The 19,104-nt window shown below is 39.5% G+C and overlaps 1 long non-coding RNA gene and 1 pseudogene across 1 annotated transcript; one reads left to right on the top strand and one right to left on the bottom strand.

Moving 5' to 3' along the window:
• The window catches only part of LOC113351097, a 119,121-nt pseudogene that overhangs the window by 55,904 nt on the left and 44,113 nt on the right, over window positions 1–19,104 (bottom strand).
• Window positions 5,797–8,075, top strand: LOC113347713. The gene is made up of 5 exons (XR_003359194.1): window positions 5,797–5,867; window positions 6,191–6,269; window positions 6,361–6,512; window positions 6,867–6,956; window positions 7,787–8,075. It is a non-coding gene; the product is annotated as an uncharacterized LOC113347713 (long non-coding RNA).

Genomic DNA, 19,104 nt, shown 5'->3' with positions numbered 1-19,104 from the left:
CTACTAAATCCATCCCTGTTTGTTTTGTCCCTGATATTAAAGATAGAACCATTTGGTCTACCAGTAACACTGGATGTGTTGCAGTCAAGGATGCCTATAGATTTCTGCAAATGAAGAAGGCTGGTGATCTTATTCCTAAGAGGGATTGGAGATTCCTGTGGAATCTCAAATGCCCTTTCAAACATAAATTTTTTTTGTGGCAGTTATGTCACAATAAGATGAGTGTGAATGGGTCTCTCTATCGTAAAAAAATTAGTGATCACCCAAGTTGTCTTCTTTGTAATAAGAATTTTGAAACTTGTATTCATCTGTTGTTTGGGTGTGAGATGGTTGGGCCAATCTGGAAAAAGATTAGTGATTGAACAAGTTTGCAGATTGTTCTTGAGCCATTTTCTCTTAGTTTTCTCAGGAAACTTTGTTCTTATGATGCTTATGTTAGTGGTTTAAGATTGCAGGATGTTTGTCCCTTTATTCTTTGGGGCATCTGGATTCAAAGGAATAAATTTGTTCATGAGAAGGTTAAATTCCATGGCATTTGGGTGTTGGCTAATGCTATAAGAACGTCAAGAGAGTATCAACTTTTTAAATATAACAAGGATGGTCGAAATGGAAGCAGACATAAAACTTCATTGCTTGGCAGATTCCCCGAAATGGCTTCTATAAAATTAATACTGATGGTTCCTCTATTAATGGTGGTTATGCAGGAATTGGAGGGATCATTAGGGACGATTCTGGGGCCTTTATTACTTGTTTTGGAAAACACATTTTCAAGAACCACAACAATGTTACGGAAGTCTGGGCAATAAGAGATGGTTTGCGCTTGGCTACCGAGTTGGGCCTACATTGTATTGAAGTTGAAATCGATTCTAGCTGTGCGAGCAGTTGTGTTAAGATGAAACCTAGCCTCATTGGGATACTTATGGTCTCGTCAAAGGAATTGGTCGTTTCAAAAGCCAATTTAATCAAGTGATATTTTCTAAAAGATACAGGGAGGCCAACTTTGTTGCTGACAAGTTGGCTAAATCAGGTGCTTCAAGGGAATATGAAGGAGTGTGCTGGAAATCTGCCAAGCTTTTTAGTTTCTTTATTTCAAAATGATGTAATATGTGTTACTACACCAAAACTTGTTATTTCTAGGCCCTCTTAGTTGTTGTTAAGAGGCCGATTTATAAAAGACAGGAAAAAAAAACTCTGATTGACGGTTCCAAAACAATAGTAACGAGCATATGTAATACCGTAATACGGTACAAATGGTCGATTACTCAATTATTTTTCTTCATGATGGTTCTGATTGTTGATACATGAAAAACAACACCCCTTAGCAGGATGGGAATGCCCCAAAAAGTAGGGATAAAACTTGGATCAAGACGTAGGAGCTTGGGGACTAAACCCAAGCCCACATAAAAGATACCCATAAAGGGTGGAAGGACAAAGGAGGAATTAACAAAGAAGAAGGAGGTTATGTTAAGGAATGACATTAGTGGTAATTAAGAAGGTTTAGGACATGTGGCATGATGTCATAAAAAGAGGGGTTTTTAGAAAATCCTATATAAGGAAGGAAAAGGTACAATGGAAATGGGACTCTCTCTCTTACTATTATTGGTATTGTAAGTTCATGTGCAATATCTAGGACGGGTAGGACCTAAAACGAAATATGGGTATTAACATTTGGAGACCACACCTGGAGGCTCGTGCCTAGCTCACAAATGACAAACATAGGAGGCGCCGATCCGGGCGCTACAGGAGATCAAGCGGTTAATCAATCCATTAACCTCGATCAAGTAACTTTATAGGATGATGACAACGAGGAGGAAACACCGATCCTAAGCGTCATCAAGCAATCGACAAATCATGCATCTCGATCAACGGAACCCGCATCGCTTGCACTACAGAGCATGCAAGAAGAATTGAAACGAAGCGCTCGAAGGAGACAAGAATTGGAAAATTGGATACCCTTAGCTGTCGTAGCAGGACAAAGCGCCCCAGAAGAGGCGAGAGAAGAAGAACACCAGGCCAATGGAACAACAGTAACGTCACAAGATAAAATCGCCGAATGCCTAGAGCAGAACTAGTATGTGGTAAAACAAGACAACCATTGCCGTGTAAACAGCCCATACCCCGCACACATCCAAACGTACTCGTACCCCGAAGATTACATCTCTTCAAAGTTCAAAACATATGAAGGACAAGGGAATCACTACAAGAAAACCTGGCTTAAGCGACCAAAATCCCAGTGAGAGCCCATAATTTTAGTCACTTTAAGGGTTTAAGCATCCAAAGTTGCAACTGTCGTAAAGTTTGGCGGCTACAAACCTGTGTCATCTAATATCTAGTCACGACCGAATGTGTTTGCTCGCTACATCACTCTTTCAAGTCATCTATAACAGCTTGAAAAGTGCTCAGATAGCTATTCACTTTGAGGCACCGACTCCTAGCAACTAAAAAATGAATCGGTTGGTACAACCTCTCTGAGCAACCAAGTTTAAGGCGTTTGAAACCGATAATGATCTCATTTTAATTTCTTATTGGTTAGATTAGTGTCATACGGATCATGGTTGTTATCTTAGGTTACTATTAGGGGTGCACAATGGCCTATCGGTCCGGTTTTTAGGCAAAACCATTGATCAAACCGTATACATCTCGGTTTTCGATTTAAAAACTGCCACTGAATTGTTGATGGATCGGTTTCGTCTGAAACCGATCCCAGTCCGCTCGATCATTTTTCTGGCTACTACTGTTTTAACTGGTTCCAAATGAGAAAAAAAAAACAAACAAAAGAAACCAAAAAACTATCCTACAACATGATATAGATCTCGGAGCTTTACTGAAACCTTGAAAATTTAAAACTATATCGATAATTCCTCCGGTCAAAAAATCTGTGGAACTTGGTCAATTATGTCGATTAACGCATCAGTTCTCATCTCGGTGAAAAATAGAAATCAGCTTGGCCAAGGTGAAATTTTTGGTTTCGGATAAATTAAGTGAACTAAATGGATATCTAAGTTGACTTAATAGTCAACCATATAAACGCATAGAATCCAAGAAAAATCGAGTAACTATTGAATAAAATTGATTAATAACGGGTGAAATTCGTTTGAAATTAATAGGCAAATAATAAAATTATACCCATGGAATCCAAGGAAAATCGTGTGGAGCGAGCGATGTTGGATAAGGTTAATATATAACAGGTGAAATTGACTAAAGAGTATGGACATTAGGCTAAAATTATCAATAACATGAGAAGCCGATATAATCCAAGAGAAAGTGGGTGAGACCGACCTACATAAAGTAAAACTGGCAGATAAAATAAATAAATTAAGTGTACTAAATGAAAATTCGATTTAATTTAATAGTTAACCATATAAACCCATTGACTCCAGGAGCAATCGAGTGATGTCGAGTGATATTGAATAAAATTGATTGATAACATGTGAAATTGACTATAGTCAATCGGCGCATACGGTTAAAATGATGAATAATTAGAAGAAAATCGATATATCTGATTGAAAATGAATGCGGCAACCAAATTTGGTAAGATTGCACGTACACACAGGTATGTACACTTTTTGATATGATTTCACAACTGCCAAAGGTACCCATACTCGTACGCATACCTGGTTGACCTGACATAGTTCGGAAGCGTAAGTGCAAAGGCAAAAGTACATGAAGTACCTAAGGTTAAGCATACTTGTTGTGAAAACCTTGACCATGGCTATAGTTCACTTTTGCTATATTTCTCACACACACTTCTAAGAAAAATTGCAAGTTCAAGCTTGTCTTGTTTAAACTCAGGAAATATTTTTCGAAGGAATCTTATCTGTAAATGGATGAATTCATCGTTCGTACGAAGTATATGGACTTATAGTAGTCCACTCACGTCCAGGTTACGATCTCGGAGCCAAGGCATGTGTACAATATGCCAAAACATGGTTTGTTTAACGTTTCGCGGTATCTTCCGAAGGAATCCTATCTGTAAATGGATGAATTCATCGTTCGTACGAAGTAGATGCACTTACAGTAGTCCATTCATGGCAAGGTTACGATCTCGGATCCAAGGTATGCGTACAATATGCCAGAACATGGTTTATTTAACGTTTCAGGGTATATTCCGAAGGAATCTTACCTGTAAATGGATGAATTCATCGTTCGTACGAAGTAGATGGACTTATAGTAGTCCACTCACGGCCAGGTTACGATCTCGGAGCCAAGGTATGCGTACAATATGCCAGAACATGGTTTGTTTAACGTTTCATGGTATATTCCGAAGGAATCTTACCTGTAAATGGATGAATTCATCGTTCGTACGAAGTAGATGCACTTATAGTAGTCCATTCACGGTCAGGTTACGATCTCGGGCCAAGGTATGCGTACAATATGCCAGAACATGGTTTGTTTAAAGTTTCAGGGTATATTCCGAAGGAATCTTACCTGTAAATGGATGAATTCATCGTTCATACGAAGTAGATGGACTTATAGTAGTTCACTCACGGCCAGGTTACGGTCGTATGCATACAATATGCTAGAACCTTTCCAAAGCTTCTTGGTTCACATTTTGTATTCCGTTACACCACATTTGAAGTTAGAATCAACACCGAGCTTCATATTTATCGATTTAGATGATGTATCATGCTAAGTTTGAAGTCAGAACCCTCCAGAGCTTCTTGACTCATAATTTGTATGTTGTTATACTACATTTGAAGTTTGAATCAAAACTGAACTTCATATGTATCGATTTCGATGATGTATCATGCTAAGTTTGAAGTCAGAAACCCTCCTGGAGGTTCTTGGCTCAGAGTTTGTATGTTTTTATACCACATTTGGAGTTCGAATCAACACTAAACTTCATATTTATCGATTTCGATGATGTATCATGCTAAGTTTGAAGTCAGAAACCCTCCCATAGGTTCTTGGATCATAGTTTGTATGTTGTTATACCACATTTGGAGTTCGAATCAACATTGAGCTTCATATTTATCGATTTTGATGATGTATCCAGCTAAGTTTGAAGTCTGAACCATCATGAATTTCGTGGTCCATCTCTAGTAATCTTATAACCTGAGTTTACCAGTGTGAATTAAAGCTACTTCATGACCTGTATGACTTGTAAAAATTATTTCATGACTAGTCGAAATTCAAACCCGAAGCACAAAGAGAAAGCACAAAGAAACACACCAATTATCGAATTCATTTTTCATTTTCCCGATTCATTCTTATACATTTTTTGGATTTTTTTATATCAAAATGTCGAAAACAATGTTCTAAATTTATTTATATTTTTTTTGGATTTTTTTTCATGTTAAAGGTTGATAATTAAACCGAAAACATGAGTTCGTATTAACACAAAAGAAACACAATGCTTTTCAATCCGCATGAGCATCAAAAATATAATCTCAACCGTCAGATTATTTTCTCAATATGTATGGCTGGATCCAACGAACTCCGTCCATCATTTTCATTCACCCATCAAACCCTCCCAACCACTCGAACTCTATCTGTTTTACTTGAGAAAATCTAATTCACTCAACCCATCTTTACTCATCATCGCCATCTCCTCTCCCTCTCTTCACCTGATTCACCAAATCTCTTCAAAAACCCTAATTCTTTTACATAAAATCAGACCATTTACTTTCTATGGTTCTCCTAGGTTAGGTTAGGTCTTGGTCGGGAAGAACACAGACTCAGAGTAGACATGAATTGTGCTGCTACCAGTTGTTGGTTCGATGTGGGGTTCTGATTTTAACTTTGATGTCGTGAATTAAATGGGTTTACATTTAAATCAGAGAAGAAGTGAATCGGAAGGAATTAGTGAGGATTTTGTGGAGTTACTCAGCGGAGTAGTGAATCGGAAGGAATTGGTTTACTTATGGGTAGGGTTCCTTTTTTTTCTTTCAATTTTTCTTAAAATCCTTAGATTTATGATCGAGATATCCTTTTTACTACTTAGGTTTTTGTTTTTTTATTTCAATTACGCCCTGCAATTCATTTGCTTGTTTTTTCTTATTTTTTCCCAAGATCTGGATTCGATTTGGTTGGATTGTGTGGTTTTCAAACTTTGATTTTGTTAATCTTTGTCTGTATATGTTGGATTTTTGGGATTTTTGATTGAATTTATTGGATTCGATTTGGGGTATTTTGATTTTTCACTCTTTCTTTCTTAATCCTTGTACTTGTTTTTGATGTTTTGATTCAGAATTTGATGGGGGTTTGATGTTATGAATGGCTGAGCAGTTAGTGAATATGACTTTTTCTGTTTGCATAATATGCTAGAGGTGATGGTCAAGTCTGATTTCCAGCTTGTGGTGCTCTTATGTTATCAAATTTGAATAAATGAGTAATTCATTTGGTATTTTATTTGAGCAGGTAATTTGCTGTCTGGAGGGAGCTAGAATTGGCATCCAGTATGAGACATCTTTTGTCATTAAAACCCATCATTTCTAATGTTTATAATTTTGGCACAAGCTTTGAACCATACCAATGGTACACAGAGCTTTGCCAGAAAAGCGTATGAAAGGGTAAATCCTAAGTTCTTCATCCCGCACATTGATTGGCCTTTATCTAAGCTTATCTTATACATGTGACCTACATAGTACGTACACTATTGAGGGTGATAAAAAGGTTCTACTGGTTTACAAATGTCACGTCCTTAGAGTTTTTGTATGCTTTTTTTCTTATAAACTTGATGTTGTTTGCTAGTGATTATAGTGGTTGTCCCCTGAACTACGTGAAAGTAAGAAATAACTTATTGAAGGTCTAATCAATCTGGATTGAGTGTTCTGCCAATCTTAAATGATGTGATAACATGATATGTATCAATTTGATCTTAATTATTTTTAGTTGTGGTAGACTCACAAGTTCTCTTTCGTTAGGCGCGCAAAAATCTCCCAGTTAATCCACTCAGTATGTTCATGGTAACTCACAAGGCTAGTAAGCTGGGTAAACTGTGTGAAGATTGGCAGGTACAAATTTTCCTTGATTCACTACTAATATATTAGAATAATGATTGAGGCTTACTGTAAGTCTAAATGCAAACTAAGCATCCCAACCTACAAGGTACAAATTTGTAGCATGTGTCATTTGTTACTGTTAGTAGTAATTTACTTACAGGCCATAAACTATCTCTGTCCTGTACTACATTTTTCCATTTTGATAAGTTAAGTTCTTTGCTTCTTTTTTTTTTATTTTTTTCTTTTTTTTTTACCGTAACACATATTTAGAATTTAATCCATTTTCAATAGATAGTTTCTAGTTGTCTATTTTTCTTTTATTAGAATTGGGTCTATAGTTAACACGTGTGTTAGTATAATGTTGTTAGTCAATTGACAGTAGCACAAAGTTGTTGACAATGAGTAGCCTACCAAGCTACTTATTTGTAGTTCATAGTTTATATATGTAAAAAAATAATAATTATATGATGATTTCGAGTAACACAGGAATATATGATGATTTCGAATAGTTTTCGGGATCCATTAATTTTTTGTTGGTTGATATCTTAAATGTCCGCATGTTTTTGTGTTGACAAAATATGATTTGTTGTAAACTTTTTTTTTTGCAATGAGTTCTTTGATCATACATAGAACCTTAGTTGTTTAAATGTAGTCTTAACATAGTATTTGATCCATCCGTCTTTTGCTTTTTTATGCTAGTTACTACACTTTGAATGAAAATTCTGCTTATAAGACAAGGATATTTTTGTAACTGTTGTGTTGTTTTGTCTTATTTCATGATAGTTGCATGTGTTTGAACTCTAAATTAGTTGCATGTTTCTACTATGTGTGTATGCAAGCAGAGATGAAACGGATTAGTGAGAAGGTTCATCTAGGGAAGTCAGCTACACGCCTGAGGAAATATATGCAATGGTTGTTGATCCTCGTCGTACTGGTGTTAAGCGTGCTCGTAAGTCAAAAGTTGCTACTCGCTTCAGTCTATATGAGAAAAATGAAGCACACATGTCTGCTCTCCAAGAACAGCTGGACTCTGAAAAGAAGAAAGTTGCAAAGCAACACAAAGATATCTCAAAGCTTCAACGGAGGGAGCGTAATCTCAGAGAGTATTTGAATGAGGCATTGAAGATACTTGGTTGTGAACCCGTGCCAGATGATCTAGAAGATGAGTCTGAAGATGAACGTCAACAGGAGAATGAAGTTGAAGATGGATTTACTTGGGATGACTTGCGCGAAGATGATTTGCAGGATGATGGATGTGTTGATGTTAATCAGGAGAATGAACTATCTGGAGAGGAAGATGGTGAGGAAATTAATGAATGATGTGTGTGCAGTTGTGTTTTGATGAATATACAGGTCTCATGCCGTTCACTGGACCCTTTTTTGCCCTTTGTTCAGACCTTTTGTTCTTTTCGGGGATGGGTTGTAAACCAATTATGTTTCTTTTTTTTTTGTAACAAGTTAACGTCTTTTAATGGGTGGGGAAACTGAAGTATATATCACTTGTAATAAAGCAATGGTTAATTAATGATATATAAGATGTTTTAGTTACTTTTAATCTCAATTAAAACTGGATAATTATAGAATCTTATTAGTAATTACTTCCATTAATTTGGCACCTTAAAAACTGAAGCAACCAACTTAAATTTGGCACCTTAAAAACCGAAGCAACCAACTTCAGGCCGGTTGTTTCATAGCTTTCTAATTGCTCTTGGGATGGTTGGTCTAGCCTTGAAGTGATGCATATTTCATTTGCTCTAAGATGGTTGGTGTAGCTTTAAAACGATGCATTTTTTACTTGCTCTAAGATGGTTGGTATAGATTTAAAACGATGCATTTTTTACTTGCTTTAAGATGGTTGGTCTAGCTTTAAAGAGATGCATTTTTTACTTGCTCTAAGATGGTTGGTCTATCTTTAAAGCGACGCATTTTTTACTTGCTCTAAGATGGTCGGTTGTTGACTAAAGCGATTGCCTAGCTGCTTTAGACCTTTACAAATCCCACCTTTTTCAACCACAGAGCAAGTGCCACTTTTTATCGCTATAAGAGTTAGAGCGACTTAATATGGGCTTCTGCAACTTAAACTACCTGGTCGCTCAAGACCATTTTTCTTGTAGTGAATGCGCAAGAACATCTCTCCCGATTCTTGTCAGCTATGAACGACAAGGCCAATGATGAAAAATTGTGCTTAAAAGAATTCCCTAAGTCACTTACGGACACGGCATTCTCTTGGTATGACAATTTAAAAGAAGAAAGTGTCGATTTCTGAAAGATTTTGTCTACACTCTTTCTTGGAAAATTTTATTCGGCTAAAAGGAAAATCAGTGCAATAGATCTAAGCAGGAGCGGACAACTAGTAGGAGAAGACATATGAAAATATATCTCGCGGTTCAGACGCTTGACTTTAGACTGTCATGAAGATATCAATGAGGAGGCACTTGTGGAGATCTGCGTACGAGGAATGACCCCGGCTTTCAAAGGAATCTTGATTAATTTCAAGTTCCAAACCTTTGTAGAGCTAGAAGAAGCGGCCGACAGGATCGCCGACTGTATAGAAGACGTACCCAAAGAATCTATCTGGCGTACCACAATCGGTGTTGTGTCAGGAACTTCGTACGATGAGAGATCCAGTGCTGAGAGAGAATATTGGAATCGGCCATAATGAGATGGCAGGAATCAAGGAAGGGGTAGAAAAGGAAGGCGAGACAACAACGCGCCACCTCCTCTCCCGTGCAGTAAAGATCGAATAATCAAACTCTTAAACCAATGGGTCGCTAAAGGAGAGATTTAATTACCTCTGACGACGGTGGACATCAATAAAATGGACAAAAGCTTAATTAATTACTGTCATTATCATCGAAGAATGGGACATCCAACGGAGGAGTGCTTCGCCATTCGAAGCATATTTGAACGACAACAGGTAGCCAAGGAGATCGAGAGAACAAAGCAAACGATCGCGTACGATCCATTCCCACGCCATTGACCCAGAAGAGAGGGAACCCAAGCATGGGTGTTCGAGCTGTAATCAACTTTATTCTGGTAAAAAAAATATAATAATAACAGACGTTTCTAGAATTGGCGAGAAAACACTTCAAAAGGTCTCAGGTTAGCTAAATGCGCCTGATTGACTGACAAACTTTACAAAAGGTCCCGGCATGCCGAGGGCGCTCGGTTATAAAAGGTCTCAGGTTATCCAAAGGCGCCTGATTGACTGAAAAAAGGTCTCAGGATATTCAAAGGCTCATGATCGATTGAAAAACTTTACAAAAGGTCTCAAGTTAGCCAAAGGCGCCTGATCGACTGACAAAAGGTTTCAGGTCAGCCAAAGCCGCTTGATCGACTGACAAAAAGTTTCAGGATAGCCAAAGGCGCCTGATCGACTGACAAACCTCACAAAAGGTCTCAGGTTAGCCAAAGGCATCTGATTGACTGACAAAGCTCTCGGAATAGCCAAGGGCGCCTGATTTACTGAAAAACTTTACAAAAGGTCCCAGTGTGCCAAGGGCGCTCGGTTGACTGACAAAAGGTCTCAGAATATCCAAAGGCGCCTGATCGAATGAAAAACTTTACAAAAGGTCCCAGCGTGCCAAGGACGCTCGGTTGACTGACAAAAGGTCTCAGAATAGCCAAAGGCTCCTGATCGACTGACAAAGTTTACAAAAGGTCCTAGCGTGCCAAGGGCGCTCGGTTGACTGACAAAAGGTCTCAGATTAGCCAAAGGTGCCCGACTGACTGACGAATTTTACAAAAGGTCATGGGATGCCAAAGGCGCTTGATCGAGAAATTTCAGTAACAGGAAAAAGAGGAGAGTGGGCGCGTTTTATCAACGCCCACCCAGCCCACAACCCCTTGGATAAAAAGAAACAGAGGGGAGTAGGCGCGTTTAAGAGTAGGCGCGTTCAGCGAACGTCCACTCCACCCAGCAATCCATCGCCACAAACACAACAGTCAACAAAATACCAACATCAAAAGAAATTAATACAAATACCAACGAAACATTCCATAATTAAATACTAGCGGAAGAAATCAATCCAAACACCAACATCCAACAAATAAAACATCAAGATTAATCAGAAATAAAAGAAAAAGTAACATAAAAGCGCCGCAAGCAAATCAAATCTTTTCCAACTCTTGCCACTTCCCCTCAAGCTCAGCGCGGACCTTAGCTTCAGCAGTTTCGGCTCGCAGTACCTCGTCATTGGCCGAGTCAACATCGGTAAGTAGCAGGTACAACACCATCTTCTTACTGGAAGTTTTCTCAGAGAACTTCTTCAGCCTCTCCTCCAACCAAGAGATATGGATAGTAAGACGACCGCGAGGATCATTGGAGTTTTTCACTTTCACTAAAATCTCATGCATATTGCACAAAAGCTTCCAAACTGCGCAGCCTTGCCTCATCAACAGGATCATCCCCTATGTGCGTGAGTTGGTATGTGATTTCCAGAAGATTCTGCGTCATGTAGCAGAGGATAGGAACCCCCAATAAACCCATCGATGCCATATGGCCGCCACCACGCTCGAAAATGTCCCTATAGTTGGCAGCATAAATGGTAGCGACACAAAAGCCGTGGACAATGGTATGAGTAGAAGGGTCCACACCAGCTTCGGCAGCGCTCACCACTAAAGAAAAACGAAACTGCGGGTCCTTAGGGCCCCCCGTCACAACATGGGTGTTTGATGCGTTAGTAGGATCACTAGTCGGTTCCTCTGGAGGAACAGATGAGCCGCCACCATGCACCTTGGTACGCTTAATAGATCCATCACCACCAAGAACGACGCACCTAGTGTCGTCCATATCGGGCTTCGCAGTTTCCTTCCGCTTCTTACCCATATCCTAGCACCGATGGCGATACGTCAAACCAGAAATAAGATAAGCAAAATAATAATAAAAAAAGGGGGGGAACCAACCTCGGGAATTGACGAACCTAGCAGAGTATCAGTAACTTTGGGATGAGACGCGGAGGAACTAGAGGAAGACTCAGAGTCACTGATGGAACCTGATAAGTGAAAAATGAGCACCATCGCGAAAGGCCAATTTAGATTTATAAAAGAAGGAGAAGAGGGAGGAATGATAAAAAGAAAAACATGTATTAAATAGGAAACTACCTGCAGGATCATTAACGTGTAACTCCACGTGAGATGAGGACCCACCCAAATTTGACCGGTTAGACCCAGAAGGACTCATCGATTGCAGAACGTCACTGGGAGATACTGGAAACTCACCCCTGCCACGGACGGTTTCAGCCCTAAGAGGGTGAATCGACGACACACAAAGACGTGGCGACACCCAGCCGGCTCCCGAAGGAAGGCTAATCCCCAAGTCCTTCAGGTGGTCTACAAATAAAGGACTCAGACTTCTGCTCGTATCCCAAGGAGGTAGTGATGCACTCCTCCGATGTCTTTGACGAGGCTGAAAAGATGCAGTATTAGCAAAGGAATAAGGACGCGGAACAAAAGACTGATTATCCTCCCTCTTAGCCTTTTTCTTCAAACTACGCTCAGTCCAATCGCACTCGGACATGTTTAGGTACTCCTCCATCACATAAGAAGGATCCTTCCACCCTAGGCGATTGGAAGGAAGGTCTCCCTGGGGAAAATGATTTCCGCCATCCATCACAATCAAGATCAAGCCGAGGAACATAACAATGAGCAATAAAAAAGAGGGGAGCCGACAGAGGAAATAATGAGTACCTGGGGCGCTGAAGGACTAGCGGATGTATTCACATTCAGCCGAGGGGGATTTCGATCGGAGAACGATCCCTTCTTTGGTTTCACGGGTTCATAATCGTAAGGAGAGGCCCAAGAGGTCACCACGAGGTCCGAGAGAACTTTGTTGGAGGGGACCAAGCGATATTCGGCATCCAAAACTTCGTCGAGTTTGATCCTTCCAGACGCATGGAGCTCCCGAAGGTCTTGAACGGTCAGTTCACGAGGAGGAGACGATTCACGCAAAAGGAAGTTTAGAGCCCGACGCTTTAAAAGATCATGATACTCACGGGACCCTCTCAGTAACTACTGAAGGCCGCGCGGAGATGGGTTGCTTAAACGAAAAATTGATCCCCCGATCAGACAAGCGAGCCGGCCCTTTGAAAACGTAATGATTGAAACTAGCGATAATATCCTCAATTTTGAACTATCCGGAGGAGGGAACCTGTGATGGACCCCTTGATCGAACCCTACCTGTCGAGCTGCGCAATCAGGATTATACTCCACAACAATAAACTTACCGGCATAGAAACCAGGAAGGTAACCAGATAGCACAGCCATCACCGAATCTAAATCAGCTTCGGATAAGGTTCTTGAGGAATCCAATTCGGTGTAATGCGCTGGACCCGAACGACCGTCTTGGTAAGGGAATGGCTCAAAGTCCTTGGCCACATCCAAGTTCTTGCCCAAGTCTCCCTTTGGCACCTTCCCCTTTAAATGCGACAGAACCATCCTCGGATATCCATAAGCAACCGGGAACTTCTCAATCGAACCGTCATCTTGTATAACGTCTTCTGCACGATGGAAAACAAGATCATTTGGTTTTGGTGCACACGGAGGAACGTGTTCCCAATACCAGGCCCTGTAAGGGTGACTACGTCCTCCAAGATAATAGTAGCTTCTCCCAACGCTCTGAAGAGAGTATGAACGGGAGTCTAACGACAAAAGATCCGTGTTATGTCGCGGAAAAATCTATTCACCTCCCACTTGAGAGACGAGTGTATAGCCTCCTCAATGCCGGCCTTCTGAAGCGCAGCAACATGATCAGGGTTAGAACGAACACGAGCTGCCCAATGTGGCCATACTGGATGAGTCTTAGACTTGGAATGAATATCAATAGAGGGAAGGTTGTAATCTCCATGGTGACTGGACATCCGAGGAACAGTTTTGAATGTAAAGGAATTCATGCTCTCCGATTCAGGTTGCATAAGCCATCCAGGAGCAGCAGGGTAAGGCAGCACAGAAGGGTTTAAGAGACGAGAAATTAAAACATCTTCTGGAGGGAAAGCGCGTTTACCCCCGCGGAACTCCCTTAACCTTAGGGAGCGTTTTAAAGCAGGACCACTTGTAAACTCGGCGAGCGTGTACATCCTTCCATCCACTGGGACAGGCAAAATGACCTCTTCCTGACCGGGATTCTCCGCCTCATCAGAGCCGACGCTATTGGGTTGTTCGGACTCGCTAATTTCATTAGGCGACGAGCTGCTAGAGGAACTAATAGACATGGCGAGTGTTCGGGCATGTTTAGAGCAGGGGAAGAAAGAATAATGTGAAAAAGGAAGAAGTTGACAGTCATATATATAGGAAGGTTTCAAGGCCGAACGTGGTAGTTATGAGTAAAAATAACAACCGTCAGGAACTGAAAGGAAGAAGGGTTTTGCACGATGAGGAGTCGAAACGTCGCCCACGATCACGGGTTCAACGAGATAACAAAACTCGTTGTGGACACAGGGAGGAACCCCAAAAGATCTTTTGACTATTGGATCATCCGATGATTAATCCAATAGTCAGGGGACTAATGTTGATACATGAAATACAACATCCCTTAGCGGGATGGGGATGCCCCAAAGAGTAGGGATAAAACTTGGGTCAAGACGTAGGAGCTTGGGGACTAAACCCAAGCCCACATAAAAGATACCCATAAAGGGTGGAAGGATAAAGAAGGAATTAACAAAGAAGAAGGAGTTTTGTTAAGGAATGGTATTACTGGTAATTAAGAAGATTTAGGACATGTGGCATGATATCATGAAAAGAGAGGTTTTTAGAAAAGCTTATATAAGGAAGGACAATGTACAATGGAAAATGGACTCTCTCTCTTATTATTATTGGTATTGTAAGGTCATGTACAACAAATAGGACGGGTAGGACCTAAACCGAAATTTGGGTATTAACACTGATATTAAGAACACTTAATAGGTTCTTCCTTCGTTGAAATTACACTTCATCTAGAATCTATTTGTTTCTCCTGTGATACATTGATTAATAAATATTTTTCTAATCCATCATCTTCGACTTGTTCCCGTCATGGCTTCAACATCTGGAACTGTTGAATTTCCTGATTTCTATATTGAAGAAATTGGAATAATTCTAATATGGGGGTTTCCACACTATGCTCCTAATTTTATGAATTGTGTGGAAAATTTTTATTTAGATTCCGATGGTTGGTTATTATTTTCTTCTCTTCTTGAGTTGTTCTTTTAAGTTTTGTTAATTTCTGATTCATGATTTTAAAATGAATATAATTGTCGATTAAGGATTACACGAAGCTATCTATCATTTTATTTATTTTTTTTGATCGGTAAATTTTTTTTAGTGCTAGCGAGTTTAGAACTCAGATCACTGGTATCATCATCAGATGACTTTACCATTGTACTAAAGCGGCACGTGCAGAAAAATTAATTTTTAAACGATTTTCGAGTGAAGGACTAGTAGTACGTGATATGCCAAGTCAAAGTAAATACCAATTTCAGGTATGTAGATTCAAATCTCTATATCACCACATCGGACGGTCCATTGATGCGACTTCATTTTTGCTGTCACGCGGCTGCTAAACTGGACAGACCTGTGGTATGTCTGTATACATTCACGTGTTTAGGATTTTAGTTTTAGTGAGAACTGATGCGCTTGGCGAGTGCTTAGAGTATGAACAAAAGTTGATCACATTATTGGAGTCTATGATTAATTGTTTTTATTCAATTACTGACTGGAGAATTGTGTTTGGATTTTCACCACAGGGCTTTGATTTTTGGGATTAAACGAAGAAGAAAACAAAGTACCAAGAGAATAACGATAAACGATAAACAATCACAAGATAAAGATTTACGTGGAAAACCCCAAACTGGATAAAAACCACGGACAAGAACATGATTTATTCAACTAATCGTAAAGGTGATTACAAAGAGAACTCTTACCTTCTCATACAGCTCTCACCCTTCCCCGAAAACAAGAAGCTCACAAAGAGACCGAAAACCCTAGCTTTCCTACTTTTTAGAAGAACTCTATGAGATATATATAAAAAACTACTAAGGACCCATATTTATACTAGTTAGCTACCTAGGTTTAATTCACGATTTCCTTAACCTCCAAGTGACCGACTCCAATTGAGATCCTACAAGTTAGGACTCAATGACCGACTGTGTTTGTGATAAACAGAAAGCCACCGACCAAGATTTTCTCACATGGTTTTGGAGTTCCACAAATTTTGGACTCTCACACAAAACCGTGTCCTGTAATTCAGCTAGCTTCCAACAAATTGCACATAGATACATGGACAACGGTTGATCTCAGTTGGTTCATATACAAGTCTATGTTGTTGGTGATTGGACCTTTGAACCAATGCCGAGCATCTAATACCCACCAAGAAACAACTACGATGAGCAAACCACCAATTGCAGCAGGAGTATAGTTGAATGTATCTCTTGTAATAGGATATGCAACCTGTAACGAGAACAGAACCGTCATTGCAGCAACCCAGATAACCACAATCCAACCTACAACCATCCCATAACGTCCCAAGTTAAAGGGTCCTCGAGTGAATGTTTTGTGTTCCAGGGTAATCCTATAGAAGATGATAATTGCATATGATTTGTTGATTCCAACTGTTGTATTAGGAAATAGGATATATTTGAGATATGTATTTTAGGGAAGTCTAAGAACGTGCAGGTCACGTATTGTGTCTTGATATCCAAGACCGATGATTGTATAAATATCAAAAAGAATGGATGAGAAAACCAAGACTTAACCAAAACTTGACATGGTATCATAGCCAGGTTAAGATCCTAAAACCCTAAAAATAAAACTTTTCATTAAACAGAGATGGTAGAAGAAACATCAAAAGATGGAGAAAAATGAGGAAAAGGAAAAGAACCGGAACATGATTCATCGAAGAAAAATCCCGGTGTATCATCTGGGATCGAGTGATGGTCCTGGTATTCTTATTACCCCGATTGTGTTAATAGGAACTAACTATGATGAATGAGCTAGATCCATTAGAAGATCACCAATAGCCAAGAAAAAGTTTGGTTTTGTTGATGGCACAATAAAAGAACCTACAGATCCTGGACAGTTGGAGGAATGGATTGCGGTTCAGTCAAGCATTGTTTTATGGATTAACAACACCCTGGATTCTTCCATACGATCAACACTAGGGGATTATGATGATGCTGCCTTCTTTGGACACACTTGCGGAAGCGATTTTGTGTGGTAAGTGGTACAAGAATGTGTCAAATAAAATTTTCTTTGAGTGAATGTAAACAAGGTAAATCTGAAAGTGTAGCTGTTTATTTTGGGAGATTAAACAAACTGTGGGGTGAACTGGTGACATATATGAAGATACCACAATGCAAGTGTAGTCATTGCACCTGTGATATTGCAAGTTAGGTGACTTCTTTGAGAGAAGAAGATTATCTTCATTATTTTTTGATTGGTTTCTGCGCGAACAACTATTGGAAAGAGATTCACTGCCATCTATTGATGCAACATACCAAACTATAGTGAATTCAGAACATCCGAGAATATGTGATGTAGTTTTGTCGAAAGAAGTACAAGACAACGTTATGGCATTTAAAGTTCAACCTGATCAGCGCCCGACCACCAACACATGTGATCCTGCCAAGTACTGTAAACACTGTAATAGAGAAGGACACTCGGATGAGGGATGTTATCAATTAATTGGCTATCCTGAATGGCGGGGAGACTGACCTGGCGGTGTAAAAGGCTATGGAAGAGGAGGCAAGAAAGGTGGTAGAGCTCGAGGTGGTTCAGCATATGGCAGAGGATGTAGAGGACATAGAAGCAGCAACCCAGTTCGTGAACATAACCTGAATATACCAGCGGTACAACATTCAGGTGGTGTGGCGTCAACAACCGATGGAACGGGTTTGGTTGGAGTGACAGCAACACAACTTCAGCAGGTGTTTGAGTTTTTAAACTCAAACAAATTGAATTTTCAACTACAAGGTAAGAAGACTAATGTATCCTGGATTGTGGATACAGGTTCTACAAATCATGTCACTTGTAATATTAATGACATGATAGAAGTAAAAGATATTAAGGCATGTTCAGTTGGCTTACCAGACAAAAAGTATGCAAACTCTGATAAAATAGGAACTGTGATTCTTCCTGGTGGTTTGAAACTTGATAATGTTCTTTACGTACCTCAGATAACATGTAACTTAATTTCGGTTACACAAATGATCGATGAGTTAGTATGTATTGTACAATGTACTAACCGTTTATGTCTTATACAAGACCGGTTGGCGAGGAAGGTGATTGGAGTGGGTGAGAGACAAGGTGGATTATATATTTTTTGTGGTGTGCCTCCTGTTAAAGTACTTTTTGTTAGTGGAAAATCATTTGAGCTATGGCATCAAAGAATGGGACATTCATCGGAGAAAGTTTTACAAAAGCTACCAGTTGTGAGTAGGTTATTTAAAAATAATAATAATGCTTGTGATATTTTCCCACGAGCAAAACATCGTAGAAGAATTTTTTCTAGTAGTTTGAGTAAAGCCAGTTGTATATTTGAGTTAGTTCATTTGGATTTATGGGGTCCTTACAAGATACCTTCTTCTTGTGGAGCTCATTATTTTCTGACAATAGTAGATGATTTTTCAAGAGCTGTGTGGATTTATTTGATTAAAAGTAAAACTGAAGTTGAATTGGTATTTCTTAATTTCATTGCTCTTGTGAAACATCCGTTTGGTAAAGAAATCAAAATTGTTAGAAGTGATAATGGAACAAAATTTAATACATTGCGTGGTATTTTAAGACTAATGGGATAGTCTTTGAGACATCATGTGTTGGTACACCCCAACAGAATGGGAGGGTTGAAAGAAAACATCAACATATAATGAATTTGGCAAGATCCTTGATATTTCAAGCCAATTTACCATACGTTTTTGGGGAGAATGTCCACTGACTGCAGCGTACTTGATTAGTCGTACACCAACACCTATTTTTAACAACAAAACTCCATATGAAATCATGTTTGGGAAGAAGACTCCATATGATCATTTGAAGGTGTTTTGGTGCTTGGGTGCTTGTGCTATGTACATAATCAAAGTAGTAAAGGGGATAAGTTTGCAAGCCGAGGAAGGAGATGTGTATTTCTTGGTTATCCTTTTGGTAAAAAGGCATGGCAAGTGTATGATTTAGATACAAAACAATTTTAGTGTCA

This window comes from Papaver somniferum, chromosome 2 (genome assembly GCF_003573695.1).
Source record: "Papaver somniferum cultivar HN1 chromosome 2, ASM357369v1, whole genome shotgun sequence".
NCBI lineage: Eukaryota > Viridiplantae > Streptophyta > Magnoliopsida > Ranunculales > Papaveraceae > Papaver > Papaver somniferum.
This window is presented reverse-complemented; position numbering and strand designations above follow the sequence as displayed.